This window comes from Coptis chinensis, chromosome 1 (genome assembly GCF_015680905.1).
Source record: "Coptis chinensis isolate HL-2020 chromosome 1, ASM1568090v1, whole genome shotgun sequence".
In the NCBI taxonomy this organism is placed as follows: domain Eukaryota; kingdom Viridiplantae; phylum Streptophyta; class Magnoliopsida; order Ranunculales; family Ranunculaceae; genus Coptis; species Coptis chinensis.
The window spans coordinates 82,943,475-82,958,337 of record NC_141456.1 but is presented as its reverse complement, the minus strand read 5'-3'; the positions used below and the strand labels follow the sequence as shown (position 1 = coordinate 82,958,337).

The following is a 14,863-nucleotide window of genomic DNA, read 5'->3' as shown; positions in this document are numbered from 1 at the left end:
GATCTGTAAAAATGAGAAGAGAAGGCCTTGTACAAAAATAGAATAGTTAGAAGCTTCAAAAGAAAAAGAAAAGAAAGAAAATATTCAAATATCGAAATCTCCCAAAAGTTCAAAATCAAAAGGAGTCGATTTCAAAAGGAACAAAAGCAAAGTTAGAACTTCCATAATTCAAAATCCTATGGAGTCACAAAGCCAAAGGGCTAAAGAATGAATCACAATTTCAGAAGCAAAAGAACAAAACGAGGTTCTTCTCTAGTTACAAATATCCTGAAGACCTAATTTCTCAACTTATCAGAGTTTGTTTTCCTTTCCCTTTATTTCTTAACCACTACCTTAGCCCTATAATTCCTAATAAAAGACCTCTAGCTTGACTAGGAAGAGGATGGTGTGATAGTAAGTGGATATTGTGATCAATCGACCCTGATTTCCTTGGACGTCATTCGAGTATGTGAGGAATATAGGTTCCCTTTGCACTTGAGAAAATAAAACTTGAGTGAATCTATCAGAGAGTTGTGATTGCAACACAACCTTGTGAGGACCCAACTTAAGGAAACTTTCCAAAAGTTTTGGAAACGACTCTGCTTTTGCATTTAATCGCTCATGGTTTGCACGTTTATCTTTAGATGATTAAACTACTGTATATATATATTATTCTGAGTTCAAAGGAGCTTTTCTTTATTCCCCCGCTAAAGAGATGTATAAACCTCTGAGAATAAATAAGGAAACGAGACCCTTTGTACTAGATAGAGAAAGTTTGTGAGTACCTTATCTGGAAAACTCTCATGAGGCTTAAGCTCGTCCACTAGGGAAGTCCTAGTGGTTTAATGCCTTGTTACATATGGTCAATGCAATCGCACTCCGCAAAACGAGACTAGTATAATAAATCACACATTTGTGATCTTAGTTTTTTCTCTCTCATCTTTTGCTTGAGGACAAGTAAAATGCTGTTTGGGGGTAGTTGATCAACCCACAAATGTGCATTTTATTACCTTTACAATGCTTCAAATTACGCCCTTCTTATGTTTAATGAACAAACAACTTATAGCTTTTGCTATCGTTTGCAGGATACAGGCCATTTAGGATGCATATTCCTAATATATGCAGTTTGGCACAAAAAGGATGGCTATTTACAATGTTTAGGAAGATTCCAGCTTGGGAGCAACAATGCCGGAAAGTCAAAGTCAAAAGTTAAAGTTAAAAGTCAAGTCAACTGTCAAAGTCAAAGACTCACGGACTCAAGACCGAAAGCTACAGACTTAGGGACCTAAAGGCAAAATCAAGACTTCTATTACTTGGGCTTAGGTCAAAAGTCCATAAGATTGTTTCTAGAAGGAAGGGTATAATTGTAAATGATGTCCTATATAAACTAAAGAGATGTAGAGAATTTCTTATCCAACTTTTAAGGTCTAAACCATTTGGTTTGTTAAGAGTAGAAAGCCTAGATCTAATCTTCGGTCATTAGGACTAGGTTAAATGTTTTTATTTTAAATTGTTATTTACTTATTTTCCATTTTCATGTTCTTCAAGCTTTAGTGTACAACAATGAAATTTTAGGAGGCTGAATATGGGGACCATTCTTGTGGCGACCGGTTGTAACATAACTTAATTTGTTTTTGATCCTGTGTCCTCTCTTCTTACCAAGAATAGGAAAAAAACCATTCGTCAAGTTTTTCTTATCCATTCCAATCGCATGTTTATTTCCACTTTTGGTAAAATCCTCCATTGTTAACAGTGTGAGTTCAATTCTCATGTTCTGAACCTTAAAAATTTCCCAACTCTTCAAACCATAAATACAACTGTTCAAGCTCAAACCCTTAATACAACGGTGGATAGAGACCGTACTCAAGGAGTAAATGAAGCTAATCCAGGAGCGTGATAAGAGCCCAAAACTGTAGTTTTAATCCTGTAACAGACATACTTTTAGACCAATTATGTGAGTAATAATTAAGAGTTAACACTGATTACGTGTTTTTATGCATTTCAGGCTTCAAAGTCCATTATGTGCAGAAATGTGCCACTTTAACAAGATAAAGGAGCAAAGGTTAGTTACTAAGGAGTTCCGTGATTAAAGGCCAAGATTCAAGAAGACAAAGCCTTTCTAAAGCCCGGTCAAAAGCTGAAAAGTTGACGGGCGTAAACTTGACACAAATGTCGTCGTGAGAACTTCCGAAGGCCATATCTTTGGACTCAGACCTCGGAATGGGGCCTACCTTATGTCAAAACGACCAGCTCGGAAAGAGATTTCCAATGGTTGAAGCCGTGATCTAATCAGAGGAGCAGAAGTAGACGAAAAGTCTGTTAAAGCCAACTGCAGCTGAAGAGGCCTTTTTGAATTTGATCGAAGAATTGGGTTTTGGGCACGATTCGACGGCCCCAAAACATGGCTCCAAGCCCATGCACGATTTTTGGATCTGAAAGTATAAAAACAAAAGCTTAACTCTTTGTTAATGGTAGATTTTTTGGTAGAGAATAGTAGATTTTTAGGTTAGAAAATAAAGGAGCTTAGAATAGAAAGTAGCCATTAGAATAGCTTCTAGATCTAGATTTAATTGTTTTAATTAAGTTAATTTCAAATCCAATTCTTGTTTTAGATTAAACTATTAGAATCATTACTCTTAATTAGTTTGATTAATAAAATAGCTAGTTGTTAAATTTCGATTCTTGTCATTTACATTTGTGTTAGATCTGATTCATTTATTACTTGTTATTCAATTCTTAGTTATTAATTAGATTTTAATTATTGTTTAATTTAGATTAGTAAATTTCAATTCTTTATATCATGTTTAGTTTAAATTTAATCAGAAATGATTGCGTAATGATTATCGGCTAAACCTCCATTAGAGGGGGTTGAGAAGCCTTGATGAAAGCTTGATTCCGACTATCGTAGAATCGTCGTAATTTTCTTTCCACTCTAGAAACGATTAGTTCACCATGAGAATGGGTTTAATCGTTCACATGCTAGTTATGAATTGGTAGGAATGCCATGTGTAATTAGGGATTAGGAAGAACCAATTGTTCTGCGAAGCAATTCAATTCGGATTACGACGATTCGTCGTTAATAGGATTAAGTCGAGTTGAGGTGGAATCAATCCCCCTCTAACTCCTTATCATAGAATCAACGTAGCATTCCCTTAGTTGTTCTGATAGTTGACTAGTGCATCTTGTGGGTAGTTGCATCGTAGTCTAGTTGCCTTTTCGTAAATCTCTCATTAGACTTTAGAGTTAGAATACTTATACTTAGAGAACATTAACATGCGGAAGGATTAGGAGTGGAACGAATCACTCTACTCCACTATATCTCATAAAATTCGAGAGTAGAAACTTTGATAAAAATATAGGCACTTAAAATATCGTTTAGTTTTACTTTCGTATAGAGTTTCATCGCTTTATTCATTAGTAAAATTATTCTTTTTACATTTATCAAATGGCGCCGCTGCCATCTTAGTTTCACTTTCGCATTGTTTTCATAGTGTAAGTACTTTTTTTAAAGTCCCATTAAACCCACCCACCCTTGTTTGATTCATACTTGTGGTTTTCGATTGGCGTTGAAAAGTTCGAAAAAAATACACCGAAGAAGGCCAGCGCTATAAAGGGCACACTGCCCTCTAGCCTAGAACTTCGAAGCGACCAGCCCCATGTGGTGGAGCGACCAGCCCTAAAAAACACTGTAATTTGAAAATTACCCGCAGCACGACCGGCGCTTCTATGAGAGCGCTTTCGGCGCCCTTTGCTAATTTTTTCGAATTCTACGGTTTTGACTCAAACTTTGATTTTTCAAGTTTTTCGGTGTTCTAACTTGTTATATACACCGAATCACAGCGTAAACAAGACGCTATTCATAACCGAAGCAAGGGCCTAATCAGGTATTCCTTTCTTCCACACCTCGCATCTCTGTTAGAGGTTTATACTAGTATATCAGAATTGTTTGGAGTATTGATGTGTTTAGCTAAATTTGGTTTTAGCCTTGTATGAGATTAAGGTGCGGCGAACAAAAACACGAGCGTAATTACACAACAACGTCAACAAACAAGTCTATCTAGTATACCACCCACTACACCTCTAGCTACTATTTCACACACATCACCCCGACACAATGCCCGGCGAAGAAAGAGACTCCTCTCTTTGACTTCTACAAAGCCTTGGCGATAGCCCCAAATCTTGCATTGTTCTAGCGGGACCGAGATGGGGATTTCGAATCCCCAAATATTTTAATTTGTTACCCGCTTTTCATGGATTAGACCATGAAAAACCTTATCGGCATTATCGTAGGATTGAACAAGTCCTAACAACATTCCACCATCCTACGGTTGGTGCGGAACAAATTAAACTCAGGGTATTCTCTTTCACCTTAGCCGATAAGGCGGCGTCTTGGTTAACTGCCCAAACGCCTAATTCTGTGGACTCGTGGGCTAAACTTGTTCAGCTGTTTATGAAACATTTTTACCCACCCCTAAAGACGGATGAGATGCTTTCCAAGATTCATTTCTTTCAACAAAATCCTCATGAATCATTTTCAGAGGCTTGGAATCGTTTCACCGATCTCCTTATAGAGTGTCCACATCATAATTTAGCGAAAGACACGTTAGTTCGTGCCTTTTTCAAAGGACTTCTACACCACTATAAAGAAGTCCTAGACATAACGAATGGGGGTAGTTTCTTAAGTAAAGGAGCCTCGGAGGCTTATAAATTTTTAGAGGATCAAACTAAGCGAAATAACAACTGGGGGGATAGTGATGATATCCACCGCTCCGCTAGTTCATCAAATACAGTTAAGGCCGCCGGTATGTTTGAAATTAAACATGATCCCGAGCTTAAAACTCTAATCGAATCACTCACTAAAAAGGTAGAGGCCATTTCTGTTCAACAAAAGCCTATCCCCGTCATGAATGTAAATTCAAATCCATGTAGTTTCTGTTGGAGCCACGAAAGCATCCGACTCCCCACTATCATATTGCCTATGAACGGGCTTGTTCCATTAATAGTGAACCTAAGCCCCTTGGAGACAAATCCCAACTTCGGTTGGAGAAATAACCAACACGTCACACCTCCGTGGTACAATAATCAATATGTTAGGCCAACACAAAGTTTTAACCAAGCTCCACCATGACAAGGGATGTGTCGGGGGGTAATTTTAATAATTATAACAACCAAAAGCGCAACCTCGACAAGGTCAGGCACAAAGTCAAGGTAGTTATAATAATTATAATGCTAATAGAGGTATCATTTCGGTAAATAATAACTATCAAAATCCACCCATAAATAATTCCGTGAAATAGTTCGGTCCACCACCACCCGTGACTACTACACCCACACAACCGGATCGTCTTGACACCTTCATACAAGTGAGCCAAAAACTTTTCCAAACCATGGCTCAATCTAACCAACAGCTTCTACAATCCGTTAATAATTTAACCCAATAGTTGGCTCAAGATAAAGCCCAACCCAAAGGTGTGTTTCCAAGTCACGAAATACCTAATCCTAAAACAACAAATATAGCCTTTGAGGTAACCGATAATACTAGTAATGAATATGAAAATGTAGGTGAGCTAAAGGCCATCACCACTCTCCGTTCTGGCAGAGTGGTTGATAACAAAGTAACTATGCCTATAGTTACCCCACCAGTCGCCCCTACACCTGCTATTTTACTAGATACCGAAATAGAAACTGAAGAGCCTACAACTGTAGAGGTACCAGTTATAACACAACCTAAGAAACAAAAAGCCACGGTTAAACATCCAGGTGATACCATTGCTAAATATAAAAGTAAAACCGCCCGTTTCCACAAAAATTAGCCCGTGTTAACTAGGGATACAAATTATGAGGAGATTAGGGATGTTTTCAAGAATCTAACTATAAACCTTTCCTTCCTCGAAGCTATTAAAAAGCTACCACACCATGCTAAGTTTCTTAAGGAGTTGTGTACTACTAGGCATAAGACAAATATACCAAAAGACGCCTTTTTAATAGACCAATTCCCAACTCTATCTGAACATAATGGAATTGTTAAGTACAAGGACCCACGGTCGCCTCCTGCATAAATGCACCTTAGGAGATTCCTATCTGACGACCGCGTTATTAGACTTGGGGGCTAGTGTTAACTTACTCCCGTTTTATTTGTATAGACAAATAGGTCTAGACGAGATGCAACCCACTAAAATGACGTTGCAATTAGCTGATCGGTCTATTAAGTATCCTAAGGGTGTCGTCGAAAATGTTCTGGTAAAAGTTTAGGATTTTTACTATCCGGCTGATTTTGTCATCCTCGACACGAAAGTCGATTAACGACTCTGTCGATCATCTTAGGGCGTCCTTTCCGGCAACGCCAATGCGCTCATTAATTCTTTCGCGATGGTTCAATGTCCATGTCTTTTGGCCATCTTGCTGTTGAAGTCAATGTTTTTAAAACAAAGACACAGTTACCCGATTCGTCTATGGATGGAGAGGTTAGCATGATCGAGAGCTTTGCTCGAGATTATTTCAACAACACGTTCCCTGATAATCATATGCCCAAATTTCTTTCCTTTGGAAGTTCAAACTCCAACATTTCCATCCCTACACTAGTCGGTACACATATTACGGATGAGGATGAGATAGATGACTTTCTCAAAGATGTAGAGGACTATCATAGTAACGAGGATATGACCAATCTAGATGAGGAATTCGATGAATTTCTTAGAGCAGGTGATGATTCACCCTATCAAGAACTACTTTGTACAACACCCACCTCGACTCCCCTCCTTCCACCCTTTCAAAGGAATCTTGAGTTTGCACTCGATCCTTTTGTTTCTTCTGTGCTTCATAATTTTTAAATTCACCTAGTAAACAAATACTTGAGGAAGACAAAAGCGTTTGACACCTTCATTTTCAGGTGGAGGCAGTCCTACCTACACTATGAATGAGTTTTGTGCTAAACCCACATCCTCATTTTTCCATGTTTTCCTTCTACAACTTACCCATATCCACCATATTCTCCACAACCATTCACTCTTCCACACTTATTCACTAGAACACCCACTCATTCAAAATGAAAAAGAAGGTGCATGCTAGGTTACATAATAAGGTTATCCGATTTCGCTTTCATTTTACTAGGTTGCGTCATAGGAAATCTTGGTGCTTGATTGTGTTTGGATATGTTTTCTGTGATATTTATTAAATGGAATGATCAACAACTATTTCGGTTGTTGATATATGATAAACTGTATGTTCATACATATGTTTAGATAAGTCTCGAGTATCTGACTATAAACGACTCAACTTTTGTGTTTGGTGCATTTCCTTTCATTTCCATATATTGGTGAGTGCACCATTAAGGTAACCGGGCCCTCCCTATGGAGTGTGTGGCTGTAAGTACCGGATCCTAAGTCCACGTTTAAACATAATTCACGTTTTCCACTCTTGCATGTTTTCTCGGATTTTTGAGTCATGTTTCATATGGGGTGAATTATGTCTTTCTTGTTTATTGTTTTCTTTTTTTATGTCTTTCTTGTATATTATTTATATTTATATATATAAATATATATATATATATATATATATATATATTAAAGAATAAACATAGTAATATAGGAAGTCTCGGGAATCTGACTTTAAAAGACCCACTACTAAAAACAAATTTTCTAAGCTCCGTTGTAAAAAATTTGTTTGGGGGTGGGGTGTTTGTGTTTCCATCCTAGAATGTTTATGTCCCATTACAGTTGCTTAGGCCGTTTAATTGTATTATGATTCGGGTTGACATAATCCATGAATTTAGAGTTCAATTGTTCGCATAACGTACGTCATGCACGCACTTTGAGACATTTTCCACTATCTTATATGTCATCCACGGTCGGAATAGAGTGTTTTATGGATCATTGGATTGGAAATTCTCTCCTGATCATTTCCATATCTCATTCGCAAAAATCGGACCTGTAACAAAGCGGCAATTTTGATTTGAAGTTTCGCGAAAAATCTAAAAAAAATCACAAATTTCGATTTGGGCTTGGGCCTAACCAGCCCAGTAGCGGCTTTTCGTGCCCTTACCTTAGCCCAACAGTCGCGATCATCTTCCACAAACCGCCATTAATGCCCAAATCTTCAAACAAAACCTAAAAAATAAAATAAAAAGAAAACCTAATTAACCTATGCCCCCAGTTCAAATCGATTTCAAATCTAATCTAAAAGCTTTCCACCACCACCTCCACCAAATTAAATAAGCAAAACCAACCGAAAATTCCAAATTTTTTTGCACCACCACGCCACCACCACCACTTTGTTTTTGCTTCGGTCGGTCGATTCAAATCCCACCACCACATCCCATTTAAACCCCCACTACATTCCAAACTTCCAATGGCTCAACAACGCTGAATTTTACGAGCAAGCAAGCTTTTCTGTGACCACTTCGCGCCGTTTTTACGGTGACGAAATGATCGATCGAGCTGGAATAGCTTGTGGTACTTTCGGCTGAAGCCTATTACCGCGAGGACTTAGTCCGGCGGTTCTATCTGAGGGAGTTGGAAGGGACTAGGATTTTTGTTGTGGTGGCGAAGAGGAAGGAAGTGGACGCGGGTTGTTATTGAGATTCTAGGCATTCAGCCTAGAATCCATCCGGATGTCACGTTGCAGGAGTCCCAACATAGCGGGGTAGAGCCATTGATGAGCAGAGGCGATTCTTGAAGGGAACTATAATGCGAGGTCGCATTGTGTTCATCGAGGCTTCCCTTAGAACCAACCGGTGACATTTCGGTGGATTAGTCGGAACATCTGGGGAAGGAGAAGGTCGGCGACATCGGCTGAACTGCCTCCATATCTTATGGATACTCGGGGGCAGAAGTATGAGTTCTGCATCTTAGAGTTTTACTTAGCATGATTAGGGGAGTAGGGAAATCTGTTGCACCTCTCCCACGTGTTGATAACCAAGATCATCTTTGAAGTTGAGAGAGCTTCGGGCGTCGATAGTCGTACATCACCTACACGAAAACCAGCATCTATAGGGAGTGTGTCCAACGAGTTTGGAGGTTGGCTGAGGATAGAGAAGAAGAAGAGGAGGGCGGTGGAAATGAGAATCGAGGAGGATGGAAATCAGAATGCCCCGGAGGATGAGGAGGATTTGACTTGTTTTGATGCGGATGCCTTGGAGAGGTGTTGGTCGGGCGCCTTAGCGCATGGCTGTGATTGATTCATCGTGGCATCGCGTTAAGCTCAACACTATCTGCGAAGACCTCCGGTTCGGCAGGCAACGATTCATCATAACCGAGGTTGCAGAGAGGGCGAGAGGTGGGGAACAGATGAGGGGCGAGCTAGAAGCTTCGATGCCAGTTCGGGGCCGAGATGCTTACAACGGGGATTCTCCCACGAGGACACACCGCCGAGAGGCACTGGCGCCCGGCCCGAAGGGCCGGATGGTGCCCGCCCATCGAGGAGCTCAAGAGAGCGGATCCGGACCAGTGTGCCCTTTCGGAGTTGTTAGGGATAGCATCATTTGATGTTCTATGTTTATTTGTAGTTTCATTCTTTGTCATTTATTTTAATGTAAGTTTTATTTCCGTAATTTGAATTTTGTAGTGAAATGTACTTCGAATGAAATTTTTATTATAATGCGGTTATTTTCATTATGGTGGTTGTTTAATATTGATCCCACCTTCCCAAATTGTTTGGGGGTGGTTTTATCTATTCGGCATGATTTTTATATGACCCTCGTCTTAGAATTTATTTGGAGTGAAGGTGAAAATATGGCCGTTTAGGCATATCTATGAATAAGTATCATGGTAGGATGAAATATCGATTAAATAGGTAGATTCTATCATAAATTCAACCTAAAAGATACTAGGTTTGATTTAGAATCAAGAAAATGATTTGTTTCCGTTTTGGGTTTGGAAATTTTAGGATTTCGAAACCGCAGTAAATACTTTTGGCAACTTCGATCCGTTTAGCAACTTAAAACCTATATAAACTTCATACATTCTACACTCACAACTCACACTACACCTAACCTCCATCACTCACCTTTCACCCGCGATTCCCGTTTGGCTCATTTCTGAGTTTCAACAATTTTCTTTTTTTTTTTCTGAATTTTTGTCGAGGAGACTTTTCAGCCAAAGCTGGTAGCGACCAGCTCAAACACTGGAATTCTTTAGAGCCAGCGATGACACTCTGGACCAAAAATTCCAGTTTTCTGCGGGTAGTTTCGATTTTTCGCGAACTATTCGGGCGTAATTTTGAGATGACATCTCAACATTGATACCGAACAGTCTTTCGAAGATTTGTTCCAAAGCACTACTTATGGTGCTTGGTTTTGGGGCGATCACATCGTTGGTTGGGAGCGCTTATGGTAAGACGATGAACTTTATTCTCCAACACTAGCATCTTATTTTTACGATAACTGCATTTTCTTTGAAAGACCCGGATCTAGAACAAGTGTTCTCCATCAACATTGATAATGAACCAATGGAAATTACGGGTTCTTGCTAGCATTTGTTCTTGGACTTGCTATGCCCGCTGAAATACAAGACCCATGGTGTTATTGGGTAGATAATATGTATGTCTACACTTATGAGTTTTTGCATGAGTTGTATGGAGTAGGCATTTTCCGTATCGAGGACCAAGGGGACTATAACGTCGCTTTTGGTAGCATGTCCATGAACATAGGAACTGTTATGTTTTGGATCATGCTAAACATTTTAGGGAATGGCATTTTTCTTACGTGAATGATGCCACTTGCGGCGTTTTCCTTGCTTTAGCCACGGGGACGTATGTGTCATGACCTTCTCGAACCTTGATGTCTAGTTTAGCTTCGATCCCATAGCATGAGGCATAAGTTCCTTCTTATGCCTGTTATAGTTTCCGTATTATGCTATGTTTCTTTCCTATTTTTGTACACGTTTCATGGATTGGATTACGGTCGACAATTGCGACCCACCAATAGTATTATTCGATCCTTCCATGCAATGACTTGGCAAAGGGTGGAGGATACAACCTCATCAGGTTGCACCCCTACACCGTCGGACCAAGTGGCTCTTAATAGGTTAGCAATAATAGATGATAAATGGCGAGAAGCCGGCAAATTATCATGGCATGGCAGGCCTTAAAAGGAACCTCACTTCTTTATGGAAGAAGAGGATGAGGAAGATGATGTGTAATCGCGGGGAGATAAGGTAAGTTTTCATTCTAGTTAGTGTAATGCTTATGTCCCAAGCAATTTCATTCTTGTTAACCCCATAATGGGTAGAACTTCATTATAGAGTTGCGTCGGTTTATTTCCTTTATTAGTGCGTTCTAACTTTGTTTTTGCGGATGTTCCCGAATTTCACACGTTTCAATGGTATTTTTCCTACCCTCTTTATTTACAATGCTTTGAGGACAAAACATGCTTCTTGTTTTGGGGGCATAGAAAACGCGTGTAATTAAGGCATCTGTTAGGATATAGATATGTATAATATGCATTTGTTTTCTAGTTAAAATTTTAAAAATTCAAAAATATAAATAAATAAGTTATGCTATACACTTAGGAATAGTGGTATTGTTTTCCTTCTCTATGCTCTTAACAATCTAGAAGTCTCACGTAGTGCATTTTTGCATCGAGAATAATTGTTAGAAACTTAGGTTAATATGTAGGTAATAATCTTTGCATCTATCTATAAATATATTACATGAGTATCTATGATTGTTAGCAGTAAGTTTCTGAAATCTAGGCTAGAGTACTTATTCTACAAATCCTGTGAGAATATAGCCTAAAGCCTTATATGAGTGAAACATTTGAGAAATGACACAAGGGAGAAGTAAAATCCGGATAGAGAAATCACACGTCCACTTGCTTGATCACTTTACCACATCCTAAGCGAGAATTTAGGCCCTCTTTAGATCGATATAGCCAGAAATTCAAACCTATGAATTATTTTCCGCTAGTCGCCCCTCTGAACCTTTCTTTAGCCTTTCATAAACCACAAACCCTTTTACCCTATTACAAAACAAAACAAAATAAAAGAAATTCAACCTACCCAAATTAGATAAGTCTGAGAATAGAATGAGGAAGAAAGAAGAAGAGAAAACCTATGTATACAAAAGTTAGTTACTTGCTTCGAAAAATAAAGGGAAGAAGTTTCCATCCAAAGAAAAGAAAAATAAAAATATAAATAAAATAAAAACTCCAAAAATAGAATAAAAGGGAGTCAAAAGCCAAAGAAAAGAAAAAAAAATATGGCTAAGGATGGAAACAAAGTATAGAAGCAAAAGAAAATAACAAGGTTTTCTCTAAGTTACATAATATGAAGACTCTATTATCTCAGACTTGTCCTTTTTGAATATCCATTTCTTTCCTTCTTAAACCATCTCCTAATCCCCCAAATACCTAATAAAGACCTCTAGCTCAATTAGGAATAGGTTAGCGTGATAGTAAGTGGCAGATGTGTTTGATCGACTCCGGCTTCCTTGTTGTTATTGAAATTTGTAAGGTAAAGTGTGCCCACCGCATTAATCGGAGTAGCCGGAACTTGAGTGGAAAAATCGAGTGTTGTATCTTGACTATTATTGTGAGAACCTACTTTAAGGACGCTTATCCGAGTTTCAGAAAACTTGAACCTGCTAGGTATTTCATAGTATTACTCATTATATATATGTTTATTGTAGATGATTGAGTATTATGCATATATTAGCTTAGGTGTCGACTTGATTACTCTATATGCATTGCTAGTGAGAGGTATAGTTAATTTAGAGCATGGATAAGGAAACAATAGTTTTATTTCTTAGTCGATTTGTAGTATAGATGAAGTTTGTGAGTACCTTCATTGGAAAACTCTCACGAGGCTATAACTTGTCCACTAAGGAATTCCTAGTGGTTTAAGGCCTTGTTGCGATATGGTCAATGCAATCGACTCAAGTAAACGAGAGTAGTTAGAACTCTATTTTTGGTCACTTATTCTAATTTCTCATCTTTGCTTGAGGACAAGCAAAATGTTGTTTGGGGTGGTTTGATAAGAGCCCAAAACTGTAGTTTTAACCCTCAGAATGACATACTTTTTAGACCGATTATGTGAGTAATAATTAAGAGTTAACACTGATTACGTGTTTTTATGCATTTCAGGTTTCAAAGTCCATTATGTGCAGAAATTTGCCACTTTAGCGAGATAAAGGAGCAAGGGTCGGTTACTAAGGAGTTCCGTGATTAAAGGCCAAGATTCAAGAAGACAAAGCCTTTCTAAAGCCCGGTTAAAAGCTGAAAAGTCGACACGGGCAGAAACAACACACAAAGTCAGCAGAACGTCCGAAGGCCATATCTTTGGACTCAAACCTTGGAATGGGGCCTACCTTATGTCAAAACGACCGGCTCGGAAAGAGCTTTCCAATGGTCTAAGCCGTGATCTAATCAAAGGAGCAAAAGTGGACGAAAAGTCTGTTGAAGCCAACTGCAGCTGAAGAGGCCTTTTTGGATTGAAAGAATTGGGTTTTGGGCCTGATTCTCTGGCCCAAAACATGGCTCCAAGCCCATGCACGATTTTTGGATCTGAAAGTATAAAAACAAAAGCTTAGCTCTTTGTTAATGGTAGATTTTTTGGTAGGGAATAGTAGATTTTTAGGTTAGAAAATAAAGGAGCTTAGAATAGAAAGTAGCCATTATAATAACTTCTAGATCTAGATTTAATTGTTTTAATTAAGTTAATTTCAAATCCAATTCTTGTTTTAGATTAAACTATTAGAATCATTACTCTTAATTAGTTTGATTAATAAAATAGCTAGTTGTTAAATTTCGATTCTTGTCATTTACATTTGTGTTAGATCTGATTCATTTATTACTTGTTATTCAATTCTTAGTTATTAATTAGATTTTAATTATTGTTTAATTTAGATTAGTAAATTTCAATTCTTTATATCATGTTTAGTTTAAATTTAATTGGAAATGATTGCGTAATGATTCTCGGCTAAACCTCCATTAGAGGGGGTTGAGAAGCCTTGATGAAAGCTTGATTCCGACTATCGTAGAGAATCGTCGTAATTTCCTTTCCACTCTAGAAACGATTAGTTCACCATGAGAATGGGTTTAATCATTCACATGCTAGTTATGAATTGGTAGGAATGCCATGTGTAATTAGGGATTAGGAAGAACCAATTGTTCTGCGAAGCAGTTCAATTTGGATTACGACGATTCGTCGTTAATAGGATTAAGTCAAGTTGAGGTGGAATCAATCCCCCTCTAACTCCTTATCATAGAATCAACGTAGCATTCTCTTAGTTGTTCTGATAGTTGACTAGTGCATCTTGTGGGTAGTTGCATCGTAGTCTAGTTGCCTTTTCGTAAATCTCTCATTAGACTTTAGAGTTAGAATACTTATACTTAGAGAACATTAACATGCGGAAGGACTAGGAGTGGAACGAATCACTCTACTCCACTATATCTCATAAGATTCGAGAGTAGAAACTTTGATAAAAATATAGGCACTTAAAATATCGTTTAGTTTTACTTTCGTATAGAGTTTCATCGCTTTATTCATTAGTAAAATAATTCTTTTTACGTTTATCAGAGCGCAACCACGGAATTGGAACGAACTGTTCCAGGGAGATAAAGGAACTCCATTAGAAACTGGTCTCAAACAGTTTAGTCTTAATATAGTTGAGGGTGTTACGCAAGTACCAGAGGATTTAATTTGTAAAGGTCGTAGTATCTGGAAAGATTATGTTGTGGGGTTCTTTTTGGAACAAAAACTTCCATATCCAGTGGTTAGAGAATTCCTCAGGAAAAAATGGAAAACAAAGGGGGATTATGAGATGGTTGCGGATTCAAATCTTTTCTACTTCAAATTTACTAATGAAGAAGATAAGAGAAAGGTTCTGGGAATTTCTCAAATCTATATGGCAGGAAAGTGTTTCAATTCATAGTTACCTAATGGAATCAAGA

General features: G+C 38.2%; 1 pseudogene; it reads right to left on the bottom strand.

Annotated features, from left to right (window-relative positions):
- Positions 1 to 4,475: 4,475 nt before the first annotated feature.
- LOC147525481 (small nucleolar RNA R71) lies at positions 4,476 to 4,569 on the bottom strand (annotated as a pseudogene).
- Positions 4,570 to 14,863: the final 10,294 nt, after the last annotated feature.